The sequence below is a fragment of the Euprymna scolopes genome, chromosome 12 (genome assembly GCF_053919585.1).
Source record: "Euprymna scolopes isolate OS-2025 chromosome 12, ASM5391958v1, whole genome shotgun sequence".
NCBI classification, from domain to species: Eukaryota; Metazoa; Mollusca; class Cephalopoda; order Sepiida; family Sepiolidae; genus Euprymna; species Euprymna scolopes.
In genome coordinates this window covers 15,116,497-15,135,970 of record NC_136493.1, presented here as the reverse complement: position 1 = coordinate 15,135,970, position 19,474 = coordinate 15,116,497, and positions in this window count along the sequence as shown.

The following is a 19,474-nucleotide window of genomic DNA, read 5'->3' as shown; positions in this document are numbered from 1 at the left end:
GGTAAAGTGCTAAAAGATCATCGAAACATTGATTATTCTAGGAATTTGTAAATTAATTAAACAATAATAAAGAACTAAAAACTTCAATATTGTTTCATAGAACAATCAATATCTTATATAATTGCCATTTTTATTGAAACGAGCAAAAAGCCATTGGTCCATTGAAGATGTCAAACTTTCGATTTCATTTGATAAAATGTCTTTGGCAGCAGTCAGAATAGCATTCAAGAGGTAATCCTTTAAGTTGTACTGCCTTTCTCCGGAGTAAACAATTTTGTTTCAAGATGCTCCACAGATTTTCGATGGGATTTAAATCTGAGGAACAGGATGGCCGTCGCATTATTTTCCCGTGTCTGGCAAAAACCCTTTCCAAATATTCAATGGATTTCCTTGCAGAATGAGACGGTACCAAGTGTTTCCTAATGAAGTAAATGTAGAGTTTGGCGGAAATTGTAACTCCAGCTGCGACTCTGAATGGTCCTATGAACTCATTGCCAATGATTGCAGCCTGGAACATCACAGTATCACCTCGTTATTTACGTGTAATCCTTTGGGGACGCAGACCCTCATTATTGTTTCTATCCTCCCCCCCCCATCAGCTTCATCAAGGGTCTCTCGACACGCATATGTGAACAAAACAGTTTTAAATTTACCTTTATGTGATCTCTTGGCCACTCCATCTCTTTTTCTTGTGGATATCCTTCAATTGAGGGCGGACCTCTGGCTTTCTAAATTTTACAATCGTCCTCAGGATACGACACGTGTTAATTTGGTCACATCAGGAACGCCAGCTTTTTCAAAAACTTGGTGGCTAATTTCAAGTTTGTTACGGCGAACGTCTCTCTTGATCTTGCTCAGTGTTCCTCGTGACAGATATGGTTTCTTACGATTTTTCCCTTTGTCAGAACGTCCGTTGCAAAGTTGAGGGTTAGTAAAATATTATTTGATTGTACGATGATCACGGTGTAATTCTTTGGCAATTTCGAAGGTGGAAATCTTATTATGAAGCCTTGGAACAATTTTAGACTTTTCAGCTTGATTTAAAGCACATTTACGTCCAATTTGCATAGAAAGATGGCACGCTGAAAAAAACTGCAAGTCACCAAAATGGTTTCCGTTTGCTAGCTATTGCGCAGACCAGCTTAAAGCTTTAGATCTGCGCATGCGCTAGTGTTGCCGTATAACCTGCAAAATTTCACAAATTTTCATTGAAAACTATCGAAGTTAGAACAAAAATATCGATTTGCATATAATTCTGGCGCGGGGTGTTTACTCACACAGCTATATTCTTAACTGATTTACAATAATTATCTTGTAAAAATCAATTACTTGATTTATAATTAGAAATGCAACTGTTACGTAATAAGCATATATCAAATAAATGAGGAAAACAAAAATGCTAACATATATTTATTATTGAAATATTCTTCTATTTTTTCAGCAAAACATATTTTAATTTCTTCGAGATATTAAATAATAATTTCGAAAAAAATCTTTGCATTGTTGATAACATGTAAAAATCTGAATTGTTATAATTGTTAAGGCGTTACTTGATCTCTCGTAACGTTTTATTTTTTGTGTTTCAATAATTTTATATATACGTTTTAGATAAGCTTTGCCAGCGGGCCTTCGTGCTTCATATGAAATAAATAGCTACAGATAGAGCAGCTTAATAATTTGTCGTTAGATACGAATTATATTGGTCATACGTTTTGGGGATTGTCAATACGGGAAGCGAGGCCGATTATTTTTATCCGGGGAAAATTTTAACCAAATTATATAAACTGCCCGAACCGAAAAGCGCGCGTGTGCATCCCAAAATATATACGAAATTTCAAAGATTTGCCGACTTTCTAATTTCAGCTTGCTAAGTTGCATATTCCCTATTTTGAGAAAATACAAAAACTGATGGCAAATTGCGAATCCGAAAGATATATTATACAAACAAAAATATTCAACACAATAATCTATTTAATTTTGAAATTAACAATTTCCTCGCTAGTAACGTTTAACAACGATGACTATGTGTAACTTGCAAGAGATATTAAATTCCAATCAACTTTTGTAAAGGTATTACCTCTTATCAAGGCCTAAAGGTTAGTGGAGCATAATGTTTAATGAGTGCACGGTTGTCAATGGGGCAATGTCGTAATAATTGTTAGTAGTGGAAATTTGGTAATTTGGAATTGTTAAATAGACGGCTCAGCAAACACTTTTTAAAGACGACTATATATTAGTAAGTAAACGAAACAGCGTTCCGGTAAGCTTTGTTCATGGAATCCACGCTTATGTTTAGTCACATATAAAAGGTGGGGGCAATTATTGATAGTGATTTAAGCTAGAGGAGTGTTTTTCTTGGATGTTCAGCGGGCTGGAACCAAAGACTGGAGATCGGACGAGCACATGCCACAAAAATAAAAACAGGGCAGAGACACACTCACAACATCCATTCTTTTGGAAAAGTGGGTGCAGGGAAGAGAAAAAGGGCATTCTCTAACTATCCAACAACGTCTATTTTGAACTTTTTCAATGCAGAATAATGTGCGCTCGAGCAACCCCTGCCGTGATGTAGCTGCGTATTAAATTCTAGGCCATACTTGACTCTTATACAGGGAGATAATTGCATCAATAGTGAGATATCTAGTGAAGCGGTAAAATGATACCAACATTTTTCCAGCGACCTTGAATATTTGCTTACATGTTCCATTTCAGATCAAAAGTAAAGGGCAAACAGATAAGCTTACTATAATATACTTGATTTTAATTCATTAACAGTTTACGTATTCTAGCCCGTTTTATATATGTTCTACTGATTCAATTTCCCAGATATACGGGCACAATTTCAGTTTTGCTTTGCAAATCATTATCATAATAACATCATAATTATTACGTTTCTGAATTTTTATATGCGGATCGGTTATTTGTATTATTATTCATCGGACTACTGTTCCCATCATCATAATACATCATAATTATTATCCAAGTATATATATATATATATATATATATATATATATATATATATATATATATATAATTTATATTCATATGCATATGTATGTCATGTTAGAAAATAATAATTTTAGCTTTATTAATCGGATAGCAACGGGAGTTATCTGCTCTATACAAGCTTAGGACATCATCCATTACCTCCTACATGTAGAGGCAACTCCTTCATTGTGTTCCGGGGATAACTACCGTTTTCTAGTTTTTATTTGCAAGATACATAAACAAGGTCAACAATATATTGCTATGAATTATGATAGGATTTAATTTTGTTAAATATAATATATAAATTGCCGTGCCTTAAGCCGTATATTTAAGGTCACGACTGCTATTTAAGATATAACTTATGTTCAAAATATATTTGTTATGATTTATGCCTCTATTTCTTTTTATTATAGAAGATATCGACTTAGTCATGGCTTCATTGGCTTAAGTTGGATATAGAAAGCATCTGGTATTATTCAAGGAATATACAAAGACAATCTATTGGTTATGGATTATGATTGTATTTTATTTTATACTATAATGATCAACTTGGTCATGATAACCCTGTCTTAAGTCGTATATTGGAATCCACCACAAATATTCAAGACGTGGACAAAGCTACAATATTTAGTCACAGTACATGAATAAAACATTATATGTATGTATGTATGTATGTTAAACATTTAGTGTGGACGTATGTTAAACGCACACAGATGTCTTTGCGGCATACTTTGCTTCTTCCAGACAAATCAATCTAACTTACACGTTCCTGAGACACATTCTGGGCATCAGATGGAGCACTTTTATACCTGATATGGATGTTCTCATGCGGGCTGACTTACCTTGTATCGAGAAGTTGATTATACGCAACCATATGAGGTGGGCTGGACATCTGACAAGGATGGACGACGATAGATTGCAGAGCGCCTGTTCTATGGTGAAATTATACAAGGAAAGCGTCCACAACATAAACCGAGGAAACGCTTTAAGGATAACATCGTAATATTACAGCTCTTGGTATTGACGTGTTCAGTTGGGAAAGTGCTTCCAATGATCATAAAAGTTGGCGCTCCTTGGTCTATCATAGCTGTGATAGTTTTGAGAAGAAAAAATATGAGCGTGCAAAAATGACGCGTGATATCCGGAAGAAAAATTTGTCAGATATATCAGGTCTGACGTAGGATTTCATGTAAAACCACACCTAAGATTTATGCGGTAAAATGACTTTATCCGTAGCTGACTTGGCTAGCCACAAGCGTTCACATGGAGATCAATCTTTCTTTGATGGGGAAAACACTGCAGGGAACAGATGTTCTGTTTGCTCTGTGGTCTGTATATCGAGTGGAGGCCTGAAGCGTCATATGAGCGTCACAATAGAGTAGCACCAGTTGACATCCCTCAATCTTAGCTTAAGTGTGACCTTTGCAACAGACTGTGTGTGTAAGAGCTGAGGTGGTCTTAAGAGCCACCTTCCGTCCCACAAAGAATAGGAATTGATGTATCTTGGGCACATCTCCACGTGTATATATGTATGTGTGTATCAGTTGTATATATGTGTGTATAAAAAAATAAAAGAAACAAAAAATATATTTAAAAAATACATGAAAATGATTGAGTAATCAACAATAAAGAAAGGGACAGAATATCTTCTTCTGTCAAGAAGTGACAGTCACCATGAATGTATGTATGTATGTATGTACGTAGTTTATGTATGTATGTATGTTTGTATGTTCAAGGTTTGGTATGGACATGTGTTAAAAGCACAGATGTCTTAGTGTCATACTGTGCTTCTTCCAGACAAATCAATCTCACGTGCACGCCGTGACCATTGCCACGCAGACGGGGCTCTGATGAACGGCGAGTGTCTTTTGCCGTATAACTGGACCTCAACTGCCTTGTGGGCTAAGTTTTTTTAACCAAAAGCTAAGGGGGATATAACCCTGCCAGAAACCTCCTGAGGAGTTTAGGTCCTGTCTACTGCGGCATACATTACCCACCGACGTGTGGAGTATGCTCTGGTTCCCGACAACCTAAGACCCAGCCACGGATTAAATGGCATGGTTGGGGGAGAGGGCTCCCGTAATCCGTGGTGAAGCCAACCTCTCAAGGAGAACGAAAACCCTGATAAAAAAACAAACCTGCGGAGACTGCTGCTTCCAATGATGTTCACTTGCTATGCTTTTTGGTTCAATGTGAGAGTTGTTGTGGGCTTTTCTCAGTGAAATATCTTTCCTCGCTATAAAAAGCTTTAAGCACAGACATTACTTGATATGCAATGGAATACACACTTTGCAATCAGTATGTATCTCGATAACAAAAAGCATGGCTGTAGCCTGAAACGGCAAACGGCCATTCAATGAGGACTGATGCAGAAATGGGCGTGAATGGCAATAAAGGCTCTGGAACTTCCAGGGCCTATCCTGGTCAGTGTTTAGAGCACCACAGCTTGGACCCAGTCATCAGTGGTTGTGCTGGACTATAGAAGGTTTATAGAGGTGACCGTCCGGCACGAGCTGCTAGTTGCGCTCATGTTTGCGTCATTTAAGCCAGAGATATATTAAGTAATGGCAATACTCGAGAACGAGTTGATGCCATCATGTATGTATGTATGCAGGTATGTATGTGCGTGCTTGCTTGCGTCTGTGTGTGCGTAGATATATAACCACTAAACTATTTAGCTACCTGACACTTGACACTAAAATTTCCAGAAAATAGTAATCACACACCAAAATAATTTATAAATAGTACAATATTTGTTGGGATAGATGAATACTGCTTACAGAAATATATCGGCGAATTGTAATGAAAAATATGTATTTCAGTTTGCCGATATAGTTTGTTTTTTTAATATTACGTATGCGCATATTATAATTCCTTCATAGAATGACGTCCTTTAATTTCGAACCTTTTTTATTTAGCTGTCGATAACTCAACCGGTAGGGAACGCGACTTGAGCGCTAAATGTTTTGTTTCGATTCTAGCTGATTGCACTCAAGTCATTTTTAATAGCTTTTCAAATCAGTATAATATATTAGGTACAATATAAACCTCAATAGAAACTTGGTACTATAATAATAAATACGGAATTTCCATGAATTAAAATATATTTAAACGTATTTCACGAATGGACAAGAATATCAAGCTGGGTTTCTTTCTTTCTAGAATTCTTATATTTTTATACAAGAAAATCAACCAAGGTTTTCTAGGCTTAGAATGTTATAGCTAGTCATCAAAATATTCAATATTACAAAAGTTACAGGTATGTTTAAACGCAATGCACGTGTCTATTAATGTTATACACCATTGGACAACGCCACTTTCTCTTGCTAGTATAATATAAATCGTGAAACTGTTGATAGACGTTGATAATCGGAAATAAGAGTTCGCAGACAAAAGGCTAGACAAAACTGACATGAGAGCATTAAAACGATGCGATTACAATAAACAATAAAATGTGCTTTTATATACGAGCGAATGTTTAACAATGCCACATGCGTAGATCATTGAGAAAGGACAAAATTGACGACTTGTGGATCCGAGCCAACTTGCTTTATAAGCAGACGTTTCAAATTTCTACATCACGAAGTTGGTTTATGAGGATGACTTATCAAGTTCTTTTTCTTTTTTTTTATTTTCTAGTTTATAGCTGAACAGGAGAGTATAAATCCATCCATCAATATCTCTGTCTCTCTATCTATCAATTTCTTTATTTTTCTATATATCTTTATATTTATCTCTCTCAATACAAACACATATATACATCATCAAACATTATCCCAAACATTTCAAACTGACTCTAGCTCTATATCACAACATTTGAAGGGACATGGCTGCCAACATTCGGAGTGAGAGAAATGTAAATAAGCTAAGAATACTCGAAGCATTGTGCATCCGGCACATTTTGAAATGTTTGGGATAAATGTTTAACAATATATATATATATATATATATATATATATATATATATATATATATATATACATATATATATATACATATATATATATATATTATACATCGTTAGTTATTTTTTAGGCATGCTTTACATGTTTTACTGAGATTAGCGGTGTTTGTCCTTATTTAAAGAGATATTTTTTCGTTATATGAAACAGATTTTTCTGCGATGTATTATTGACGATGTTTTATTTAAACAACATGATGCTTGCTATATGATACTTGCTCTTCATGGCTATTCTTCGACTTAATGTAGCAGATAAAATATCATACAGAGAACATAGGCTTCCATACTGATGCTAGTATCTGTATCCGTTTGGCAAGTTCATATTTTTTGTCCGTTTAATTAACTTATAATTTTGCACTAAACAGAAGCGCTCCATCCAAGTTCCATTCTTTGTAACGTATTTACGCCAAAAAATCCCCAAAAGTTGAAATTTTGTAGCATTAACAAACCATTGTAAGTTGTAAAGGCCATAGATTAATTAGTTATACCGAAATGACGAGAAAACACACGCAGTCACTAAGTTTTGAAACTCGTGATTTCTGGAAAATTTCTGATGTAATTTATGATTTGAAATGAAAAATTCACCCACTATCAAATTATCAGTCGTGCGGTAACAGATATGTCTTAACGGCTTTCCCCGTTGTTTCCCCTGTAACTCAAGATTGAAATCTAGAAATAATACCCTTGCCGAATCCTTACTGAAAACAAAATAAGCACGTTGATCTTATCTTCAGTTCTTGCCATGTTCTGAATCTTAGAGAAAAGCTGGCATATTAAAGCTATGTAATCCTAATCCTCCTATCTTATAATTATTATAAAGGATTGTTTATATTTCTGCTATCTCTTAAAATCTAATAAAAAAATGGGACATAATGACACTCAAAATTATGGCCTCATCAATCTGTGCCCGATTTTCACTAAAACTTTTGACTCCTTAATTAATCCAGCAATAGTTAGTAACTTGGTAAACTTTTTTTCTGATCATCAGCATAGATTTAATCAAACCGGTTCTATGATGGGTAGTCTCATAGCTTCCTCTAAATGTATCCACTGGGTAATAAAAGTGGAGCTATGTAACCGAGCGCGGACGCAAATGACGAGTTGTGTGATAAGAAAAAAAAACCCTATCAAACGAGCGTATGCACAGACCCGTGAACACAATCAACACGTTAGAAAACTTAGGAGCACAATTAAGGTTTATTCGGTAAGTGCCTGGAAATAAATATCCTTGTTTAAAAAAAGGAGTTGAGTTATGCTTTGTCTTTATCTCTGTTACAACGTACGCTGCTACAACGTGTAGCTCCTGTGTGTAAATGTGAGCAGCGTTTTTTTAATTAGCATTTTACAGTAGTTGCTGGCAGTCTTAAAGGCTTCGTTAGTCTCAGTACACCTATTTCGCTAACAGCAGTGGAAATAGAGATTGTTGTGTTCAATTGCAGCGGCACATTCTTTAAAGAACCATGGCTTGCTGTTGGATTTTTGCTAAGATTGTTTGGAGAGTATGAACCGACCTATACCAACAATGGACCATTAAGTAAGTGCTTATATTATAGAGGACGCGTTCATTTTAAACATAGTGCGTAGAAGAATGTATAATACAAATGTACGAAATCTATCCTAATCAGCCACTGAGTATCGATATACTGTATGATAGAAAGGTACATCTGAGGAGATTACATTTTGTTTTTATTTTAACTGAGGCAACCGAGTGGTCGAAAGATCCTAGTGGAGACAGAACGAAGAGTGAGAATATCTCTAGGCAAGTTGTAAGAGGAAGAGACTTTAATATTGGCCGTCAGTGTTGGACACACGGTTGGGTTCGGGAATAATCTGAGTAAGGTAATAGGCGAAAGAGGAATCGTTACAGGAGCTCCCCTCATTATCTGTTTTGTTTGAGTGGTCTACCCCTTCAATATTGTGAACATTCAAGTAACCAAAGACGAGAATGATAGTGGAAGCGTAAACAGACAGGATATAGCCGGTTTTCTTAGAGATGATCTTAAAATAGTAATTCCACTGTTGAGGGGGACGATAGATGGCAAATATGAACGCGCTGCTGAGAGCAAGTGCTTCTCGGAAGCATATATAAGGCAAATTTACATCTTATTAGAAGAACTTACTACATAAAAAGTCATCTCTAATGTAAGAACATATTCCATTGCCCTGACGATCTAGGAGGTAATATTTGGATGTAAAGTTAGAGTGTCTTTCATTGTATTGGTTCACTGCCGGACTTGCACAGGACTAATAGGTCTGGTTTAGTCTCCTGTAATTGAGTTTAACTCTCTGGAGGGTTAGAAGAGAATGTAAGAGTAGAAGACCTGCGTGAAGATCTGTGTTGGATGTTGGAGTTCTGGGGTTGCTCTTGTTTTACTTTTGGAGATTTTCATGATTGAATGTGAGGATTTGTGGCAGAGGTCAGCGGAAGTTTTTAAAGCAGGGCAGAGAGGAAAAGTAAGGGAAAAATAGACGAAGATTTTTTTTCAAGCCATATAAGGGTAATGGCGTAACATTAAAAAAAGCACACATAAACATGCACACACGTGCAAACACATACACACACATACACACACATGCACACACAGAGAAAGTTCCGTTTATATAATAGTAGAGATGATGTTCTCACTTTTGAATTCTGACATGAATAAAGCATGTTGCCGGTATTCATTTTATTATATAAATAAATTGTGTGTATAGACTTAAGTTCGGTACGTCGAAATTTTGCTTGATTAGATAAATAGGACAAACACAGAAAACATAAACAGATCTATATTTTATTAATTTGACTTTTGTAATGTATTTATATGAAGCTATTCATTCTTTTGTTAATATACGATGTTGTCTTCAGTTTCTTATTACATCAAATAGTATGACATTACAGATAACCATTTTTAACAGTAAATGTTCATTTTATCAGCAAAATATAACTGGTTTCTATTATTCGCAACATAAAAATAATTATTCCAACTAATGTTTCATGGTTTTCCTGCTTTCATATTAATTAAGAATTAATTTGTTTGCCCAGACAAATGTTTATCTGTAATACAAATCTATTAATCATTGTTGGCAATCAATTTTAATTTGTTATTTCTCTCCTCCTTTTTTGTAGACGGTTATATGAGGATGATAGATACTCACACACAAATGCCATAATAAAATCTCGGAATAATTATTTCAGACAGTGCAACAAAATACTATTTTTTTAAATCAATAGGATTACCAATTTTTAGGGGAAAAATAGAGAGATAATTGGAAAAATCCAAACCGGTCCTTTAATAAATATGTGTAGATTGGAAGCTCACATAAATGCACAAAGAAACACACACCCGCGCGCGCACACATGTACACATATATCGTATGGACCCACCCACCCCAACATATATATATATATATGTTTATATATATATATGTATATATATATATGTATATATATGTGTATATATGTGTATATAGATATATATGTATATATATATGTATATATATGTATATACATATATATATATATACATATATATATATATATATATATATATATATATATACTAGCAGAACCCGGGAACTGGTATTGCTAGGTGGAAGCATGCCCCCCTCATCATAAAAACTACGGTCGTTGTTGATGGTTACAAATACCTAATGCCCGACTGTTAATAACGTGTTTCGGAATAGACACCAAACACTTTCTCGTGTTAAGAACGTTTTATGAAATAGAGATAATCAACCTCGACAAGGTAAGAACTGCTTTCGAATTCGACACCCCATTTTATGAGTGAGGGAGACTGTCAAAATATTTGCCTAAAATTCAACCTCGATATATGTTGTCAGTATAGCAACCCGCAAAGACTATAAACCAAAATAAAAAGGGTGTGTGTGCTAGTACAGTAAATTACAGTTCGTAATGCATGGCATTATATCTCGAAAACTACTTGTCATCGCCAGATTCAAAATAATATTTTTTTATTCAGCAGAGTCTAAAATCTATAGACGGCGTCAGTGTAAGGAAAATCGGGAGGTTGCTGCTAATGTAAAATAAGTACAAAAAAGTTAATGTCTGAGTAGTGTGGAAAATGATTCCTGAAAAGAAATATAAAAAAACAACTATATTAATATAGAAACGAAAACCAATATATAACAAATTAGTATATCCGTAGGCAGTGTAAGAAGTGGAAATGTGTACTTTAGCGGCGTAAATTATTTGACAGACGAAGAAAGTAAAAAATCAACTGGTGTAAATGTAGTCAAATACAAACTGAATGAAACGAATTAAAAATTATAATATATCTGGACGTAATTCAGGCTTACAGTGTTAAAATGTGTTATATACATATATATATATTTATATATATATGTATATATATATATATATATATATATATATATATATAAACATAGTGTTTATGTTTTCGAAAATGAAAAATATGGGGTTTTTTTTGCCTAATAATCCTACTCCAGGCTCAGTTCCCTTTTGGTATAGGGGGCTACTACAACTCTCTTTTATGAAGAGATTCGAACTTTTCGTCGAGTATAAACTTAACTTTCAGATTAAAAATAAAAATAATAAAATTGCAAAAAAAAATAAAAACCAGAAAGAAATATGACTTATCATCGAGGGCAGTTTTCAATTAAAAAGTTGAGAAAAGTAGTGTCACAGTATTTTTCTCGGTTATGGTCACCAAGAACGTTTTCAACTTAGTAGAACCTTAAAATTACAAGTTGATCCCTTACGATAAAATCATAAGAAATATTTTAATCTTAAAGGAAACATTGTAATCGATCAGGTTAAGTGAAACAAGTGTAAATAGCAGCATTAAGAATTGATTATATAATGTTTTAAATTGAATTTAAATTTGCTGCAATATTTAAAATTATGAATTGCTTTTTTATTACTAGAATATCTTGTCCTTTTCTATTTCAGTTTTAACAAATAGTCATTTGCATTTCCATATTTACACGTACCCATATTAGATTTCATGCTCCCATGTTTCTATTGTAGCCCATGATTTTCAGGTTTCCAGTAAATTCACTTGTTCTTTGTTTAACTTCCCTCTTATTTTTTTGGCCCCAATAAACATAACATACACATATGTAATGAAAATGTACGGCACTCGTCTGCTTTCAATAAAATCCCTCCAATTATCTCCCGTTCATTAATTTAATTCTGTCTGTTTTACTTGTTACTTCTCTTTTCGCGAGAGCTGTCAATAAGTAGCAACAGTGGTCGCTGAGGGGACGTGGTTGCTCTGGAAACCAGTCATGAAAAATGTCGCTCACCTCCTTACGTGATTTTACGGTTTTGAACACCAGTAAATTCATCATAACTTTTATTTTACTGAACGAAAATTGAACTTTTGTATTTATGATATAAATAAGCATGTGGTTTATAAACTCTAATAATTGTTTGAAATAATGAGTGAGCGCTGAAGCTTAAAAGCAGTTCTAAATGACTAAAACCGCCACTTAACCGTGTATGAAATATATATATATATATATATATATATATATATATATATATTTATATATTACTGATTGATATATTGATATACACAATCAGCGCTTACATTACATTATTCCAGTGCCTTTGCTTAGTCTCTAAAGACAAAGGATGCTCCATGTAGGGGCATCTGCGCGTGTAACAGTGAGGCAAGGTTTGCGCAACCTACAACCACACCTCCGCTGAATCGGCACTGTTTGAGTCCAATGGCAAGAAAAAGTCCCGAATGACTGAAGACAATGCCAAGATTCGAGGACAGCTCAAACATCACCTGGAAGTCCCAAATGGTCATCCATTTATTACAGAGGTGGTTCAATGTTGCTTAACTTCGATGATCCGTGGGAACAGATGTCAACGTGATTATGCCGTGTACATTACATTATGCTAGCATAATATAATTAAGTCTAAACTAACATTTAAACCTAAAGAAATTATATATGTTGTTATCGTGGAAACAACGAATATTATGCTTTAACAAGCAAAATGTGTCGGTGAATAATGGAGAAAATAGAAAATAATTCACGCTTGTGTTTGCTTAGTACTATTCTAAACGATTATTTCAATTGTGTTTCCTTTTGTTTTATTTCAAGTCACATTTTGAAAACTATTGCCAGGTTTTGTCACTGCATCTGGTGAATCATCACTGAACTGATTATGCAGTTTCCTCTCTTTTGTTCATTTATTGCCTTTGATTGCTTGATGCATGCTAGTTCGTCCTCATGCAATTTTTTCAAATTTTGACATTACCTGTATATTTGTAGTCGGTTTTTGTTTTCTTTCATTTATAAATATACTTTAAGCCGCTAGGACAAACGCAATGTAAAAGGAATAGGACACATTTATTTCTTTAAGGAACTTATATGAAATGTAAATGCAATTGAAATCTTTTAATAAAAAAAGGAAGAGTAAAAAAGACCAAGAATATTTTTTTAAAGCGCATATGCAGAATTAAAATCTAACGAAACGACTATTGCCTGACTAAAATGATATTTAATTTCTAAACAAAACAAAATTTTTTTCATCGAAAGCTAAAAATAATTCATCGACATAACATAAAATATCTGTAAAACGAATAAACGCCTAAAGTGATTACTAATTTTTAACATTAGAAATGCTTTAATTTTTTTGATTATTAATAGTTTGGGACAATATACCTTACCTTCAAAAAGAACCTAATTGAAAGAATTAAATAAAGAAAGTATTAACTATAACCATAATTTTATGATAGTTTTTTTTAATGCAACCAATTATGATATTTTTTAATGCAATAAAAGTGTATATAAAAAAGAAAACTAGCATGGTTAGTGATTTTTTTCGGAAATCGAATTTGTTTCATTTTTTTAGTCCAAGAGAGTGCTTTCTATTTTTTGTTATTTTTTGATGGCAAATATAAATTTGGACGCTTACACCAACACTAAGAATAAGGAATAAGAAATGCTATTGTTTTAAATTGGATATGAAATGTAACTGCAGGTAATGTCTTTAAAACAGAAACGGAAGTCTACACTATACCGGTGATGTGTTTTTTTTTTGTTTTTTTTAAGCAGTTCTGTATATCTTTATGTGTGGAGAACGTTCTTAACCAAACAACTCTGCCATATTTTAAAATACCGATTTGAAATTTGACATGAAGGTAAGTCAGACCTGTGGAACAAGTTAGATTTTTTTTTGCCGGAAGAAATCTAGCATCTTTGGGATCAAATATGTAAAAAAATGTGGGAAATCGCATCCGTAACCCGACTGCACATATGTTTTCTACGCATTCTTAAATATACATCCATAGGTTCTACCGCGTGGGTTTTCTAACGATTTGATAAGCAAATAGGCTTAGTCCAGTGAAGAACTATATGATTTGTTTACATTCTAGTTGATAGTATCCAAGTAATATTCACACAGAATATGCATAAATTAATATACCATAGTTATACTTACAACACTGTCAGGTCGGCCAAAATGCTCGTGTCTATATATATATATATATATATATATATATATATATATATATATATATATACATATATATATATATATATATATATATACCACACACACACACACACACATATATATATATATATATATATATATATATATATATGAATGCATATATGGATCCATTGTGGCAATATTAATATTTATATATATATATATATATATATATATATATATATATATATATATATATATATATATATATATGAATGCATATATGGATCCATTGTGGCAATATTAATATATATATATATATATATATATATATATAAATATATACATACATACATAGTGCATATGTATGTGTAAAGGCTCTTAAATGAAATCTACTGATTACACCTTAAACATTTCCCAGCATTTTTTTTCTTATTTCTCATCATTATTTATTACTGTTTAAACTATGATTCCCTTACTTACAGTATCTCCTCTTTTCTGTTATATTGGGTTCCTTATTTTCATTTTAGAACTAAACCAACTAAAAGATTACGCGATAAGTAGGAACTGACCGTCAAATTCAGTAACGGCCTACAGAACAAATAGAAAGGGTGTGCGTAGAAAAAGAACAAGTAAATAAAGAAAGCAAATCAAGTAGTTGAACTTGATTTGGAAAAAAGCCAAACATTCTTTCGCAAAAACGGGCATCATCCTTTTTACTTGGTTGGAAACGCATTTATCTTTCTCCAACAAGCGAACGGAAAGTTGGACACTTTTGGCAGACCCCCCTTTAGTATTTGGAGTTGGAGAATACGGACGTAGACGTCCCAATTTTTCCGTCTGTATTGATGCCACAAGCGTCAGGAAGTAGAGGTTGGCAACATTGATCAGAGACGGAAAGACAGGATGTACAAAATTATGTTATTGCAGCCGGGTTCCTTCCGTGGTTGGATGACATATTGGTAAGTTAATCATTCAACAAGAAATATTACTTAAACATCTTCCGTGTTAATGTACTTTCGAAAAATGCAATATACCTTTAATGGCATTAGTTACATCAAGTTTGTTTACATGAATAGGGTAGCTGTGTATAGCTTACTGGATACCATTACATACAGCGAAAGTGATTATAAGTAGTTATGTTTTTATTATAATTGTATTTAATTACGTTCGAATACGCTTGTGGTGTTGTGGATTAAATTATTATATGAATTCAAGTAAAACAAAATCAATAAAATGTTTCATCCAATGCCAGTATTCGCAGGTGAAACGTTACCAAACCCCGTTTTTTTTCCTAGTGGATGGAACTACTTGATGCTTCGCCAAGGCTATAAAGGGTACTTTTTTCATCGTGATGCCATCACTAGATGGGTTGCCTACCACGGCTTAAGAGAGGGGCATCTACCTCGAGAATTAAAGTAATAGCATTAAATTAATCATTGACAATATATAGGTTGCCAAACTGTTCTTTCTATCGTAGTACTTGGATTCTTCGGACTACTGTTCTCATATTGGGTGTCATTTTCACAACGTTTCGGTCGATATAACCTCTGACCTTGTCAAATGTATATGCGAATGTTTCTGTCGAACTCAGAATTCGGACGTAATTTTGAACCAAACTCATTATTTACTTCACTTCACCTTGGAAGCATGCTCTTGTCCCGATAGCCATGATTCAATAGAGACACTAAGTAGTTGTATTGCCCTAAACCTTGTGGTACAGTGGTTAGAATTCATGGAAAACTCAAGTATAAAAGTGATATTCCCCTGAAAGTTAAAAGTTTTTAATTTTCCTTCGAGCGGAGGAGTTCTAAAACATTTTCTTCTATTGTTCCCTACAATAAATGATTAAGTAATGAGACAATAGTATATAATGCATTATTAATACAGAAAATTAAAAAAAGCTACAGAAACCTGAATTTATATATGCCAAGCATGTCGATAGAATGCTGTTACAACACGGCTCTGTTGGAAATTGTCTGCTCGATTTCTAACAGAAGCACCAAGAGTTATCGACCAAATTAGATTGCCGAGCTTATTCCCTGCCATTAACTTAACATAAAATGCCTATGTACTTTTCCACGTATCTTATCACGACGTTCTCTTTTCTTTATTTGACAGCTTAACAAATAACGTGCACATTGGAGCGTAAGTTTCTACTTTTTCCGCAATGGATTTTTATTATTATTTGTTTTTTAAATTACCACTCATCAAGGCTCAGAGAGGACTCGAGGATAAGGGGTAATACCTGTACAGTAGGCAATGGAAAAATGCCGTAGTAATCGTTAATAGTGGAAATTTGTTAAATTGCTTTACTTAAAGAACATGTTCAGGTTAGACTTGAAGACTATAATATTGTAGTCAATTGGAAAGAAGGACGACGGAACAGAGTTACACAAGCGTGCAGTTTAAAGAAAGAAGCCTGGTTTATGGAAGGTTTGGTTAAGGCACAGATAAGAAGGGGGCGGGGGAAATTATTGATAGTGGTTTTAATTGATGAGTGTTTTTTTTTGGTGAAAGTCAGGCAAGGTTGAACAATAGATTAGAGCTCCGAAGAGCACTTGCCATACAAATAAGGATACAGTAAAGATAGGCTCGCAACATCCTTTCTGTGGGAAACAGGTTGCAGGGAAGAGAAAAAGGCATCTCCTAACTATGCTATGAAGTCTATTTTGATCTCCACCAAAGCAGGATAAGCTGCTTCTAGCAGTTTCAGCCCAGATTTGGTAACAGTAATCCATCATCGGACGTACTTTGCAACGGATTTGATGTACATGTTCCATCTCAGATCAGGAGTAAAGCTAAGGCCTAGAAGGTTGTCAAAACATGAAGTCTTCATAGGACGAGATCCATCTATTTCAATTGATGCCATATGGGGATGAGAGCCTTGATGATTTAAAGATAGAAGCTTGATTTTGGATTCTTTAAAATTAACCAGCCACCTCTTTCCCCATTTCACAAGGTCATCAAGATCAGAGAAGAAAGAATCGGATAGCACTTGCTCGTTCATGGGCTTTTAAGTGTTCCCATAAATGGCAGTATCGTCAGCATAAATATCAACAAATGATCTTAAGATGTCATTTGGGAGATCATTGATGTAGATCAGGAAGTAAGTTGAGTCCAGGATGGACCCCTGACAGACTCCAGTATAAATACTGGAAGCTTCTGATTTCTGCCCATCTACAACTACTCTTATGAACCTATAACAGAGAAATGATATAATAATTAAAAAGAAACTTCAAGCTATACCGTAGATCATTATTTTTAGAGTAGACATTTATGACTAAGCTTATCAAAGACCCTTCTAATGTCAAAGGCAATTGCCCTAGAAAGAAAGCCTCTGTTGAGGGATTCACTCATCCTATGAGATATAAGTGTTAGCACATATGTTATAAATCTAGCAGAAAGGAAACCATAACGCATGTCACTGATGAGATTAGTTTTGCTGTGGTGGTTGACTACTTCTCTATTAAACACAGATTCCAGCAACTTACTCATGACGAAGAGAGGACTACTTGGTATGTATTGAGAGGGAGATGATCGATCACCTGCTTTTTTAATACGGAACATACTGGTAAGGTTGTCCAGTATGTAGAGAGCAATTCCCCTTAAGACAACGCTTAAACAGCTTTGAAAATGTGGGAGCTATTTCTTACTGAAGCTTTTTGAGTATTATAATAGGAATGCCGCCAGGGCCAGTTGCTTTACTGGAATCATTTTTTTCATTAGTTAAACATCAGACACAAATATTTGTACGTCGCATAGCGTATTTACAGACACAGGATGAAATACAGGGATTTGACAACCCAGACAGCATTGAGTAGAATAAGCTGCAAAATTTCGGCAAATAGTTTTGCTTTGTCCGATGCTGATGAGATTACCCCAGGTCCATCCTATTCAAGACCTTGTTATTTGCTAAAACTGGCGGGTACAAAGCCGCTGCTCAGCTACTTTGGACTTGATTGGCTGAACATAAAACTCTCTCGCGTCCTTTATTACTCTTTTACAGTGCTCTCTGGCATTCCTGAAGGTAGCTTTAGTCTCAGCCCATCTATTATGTTGAAAGCAAAGGAAATCATTATTTCTGTGTACAATGGCAGCAGCACATTCGGGAGAGAATCACGACCGGCTATTATGTTTTGCTAGGATTTTTGGAGGGTATGAAGCGGTCTATACCTACGATTAACAATTTCGCCAGGTCTGACATTATAGAGTGCACGTTTTTTTTTTATCATGAAACGCAGAAATAGATCTGGTATAAATGTCCGGAAGCTATTCCAACCAGCCATAGAGTAAATATATACTGTATGATGGGGAAATATTTCGGAGAAGTTATTATATTATTTTTTTTTTAATCTTAAATTAGACAACCGAGTGGTTGAAGATCCTAGTGGGCACAAAACGGAAAATAGATATAGCTCAGTGCAAGTTGTGACAAAAAGGGCTAGGAGATTTGCATGCCATGAACAACATGAGTTGGATCAAAACAATAGAGAACTGTACAGTTCGACCAACTAAACGCATGCATTTTATACCTTTGATATATTAGTTTACATAAAATAAATTCAATCTTGATATATTACAAAAAGTAAAAGAAAGCAACGTAATGATAACTAATATGTTGTTTATTAGCTATTTCTAAATATCTCTTTAACTGTATAAGGAAATCCTGAGACGTATTACTGAAGACGTGCTTTTTATGCATTTTGATGGAATCTCGCTAGATTCATGTTTGCCATTCTTTTCATTTCTTTGCATTCACATAAACTCTACTTCGACTAATTAGTGTTCGTGATGTATTGGCTACGTGAAAATCTAATCTTTATATCTATATTTATATACATATGCATATAGATATAATTAATATCACATTTAAAACTCTATTATTAGAAAACAATGGAATAAAAGACACAAAGATTAGTTACTTCATACCATGAAGAAATACTGTTTTATACCTTGCGTTCCTTGGAATGAACATTTTGTATATGTTAATGCGCATATAAAATGTTCGTCTTATGTTGATGCTTTGGTTCGAATTCAGTAGCATGTTTGCAGGATCGGATAAAATCCATGGAAATTAATTGTGATAATCATAGTGCTTTCACATC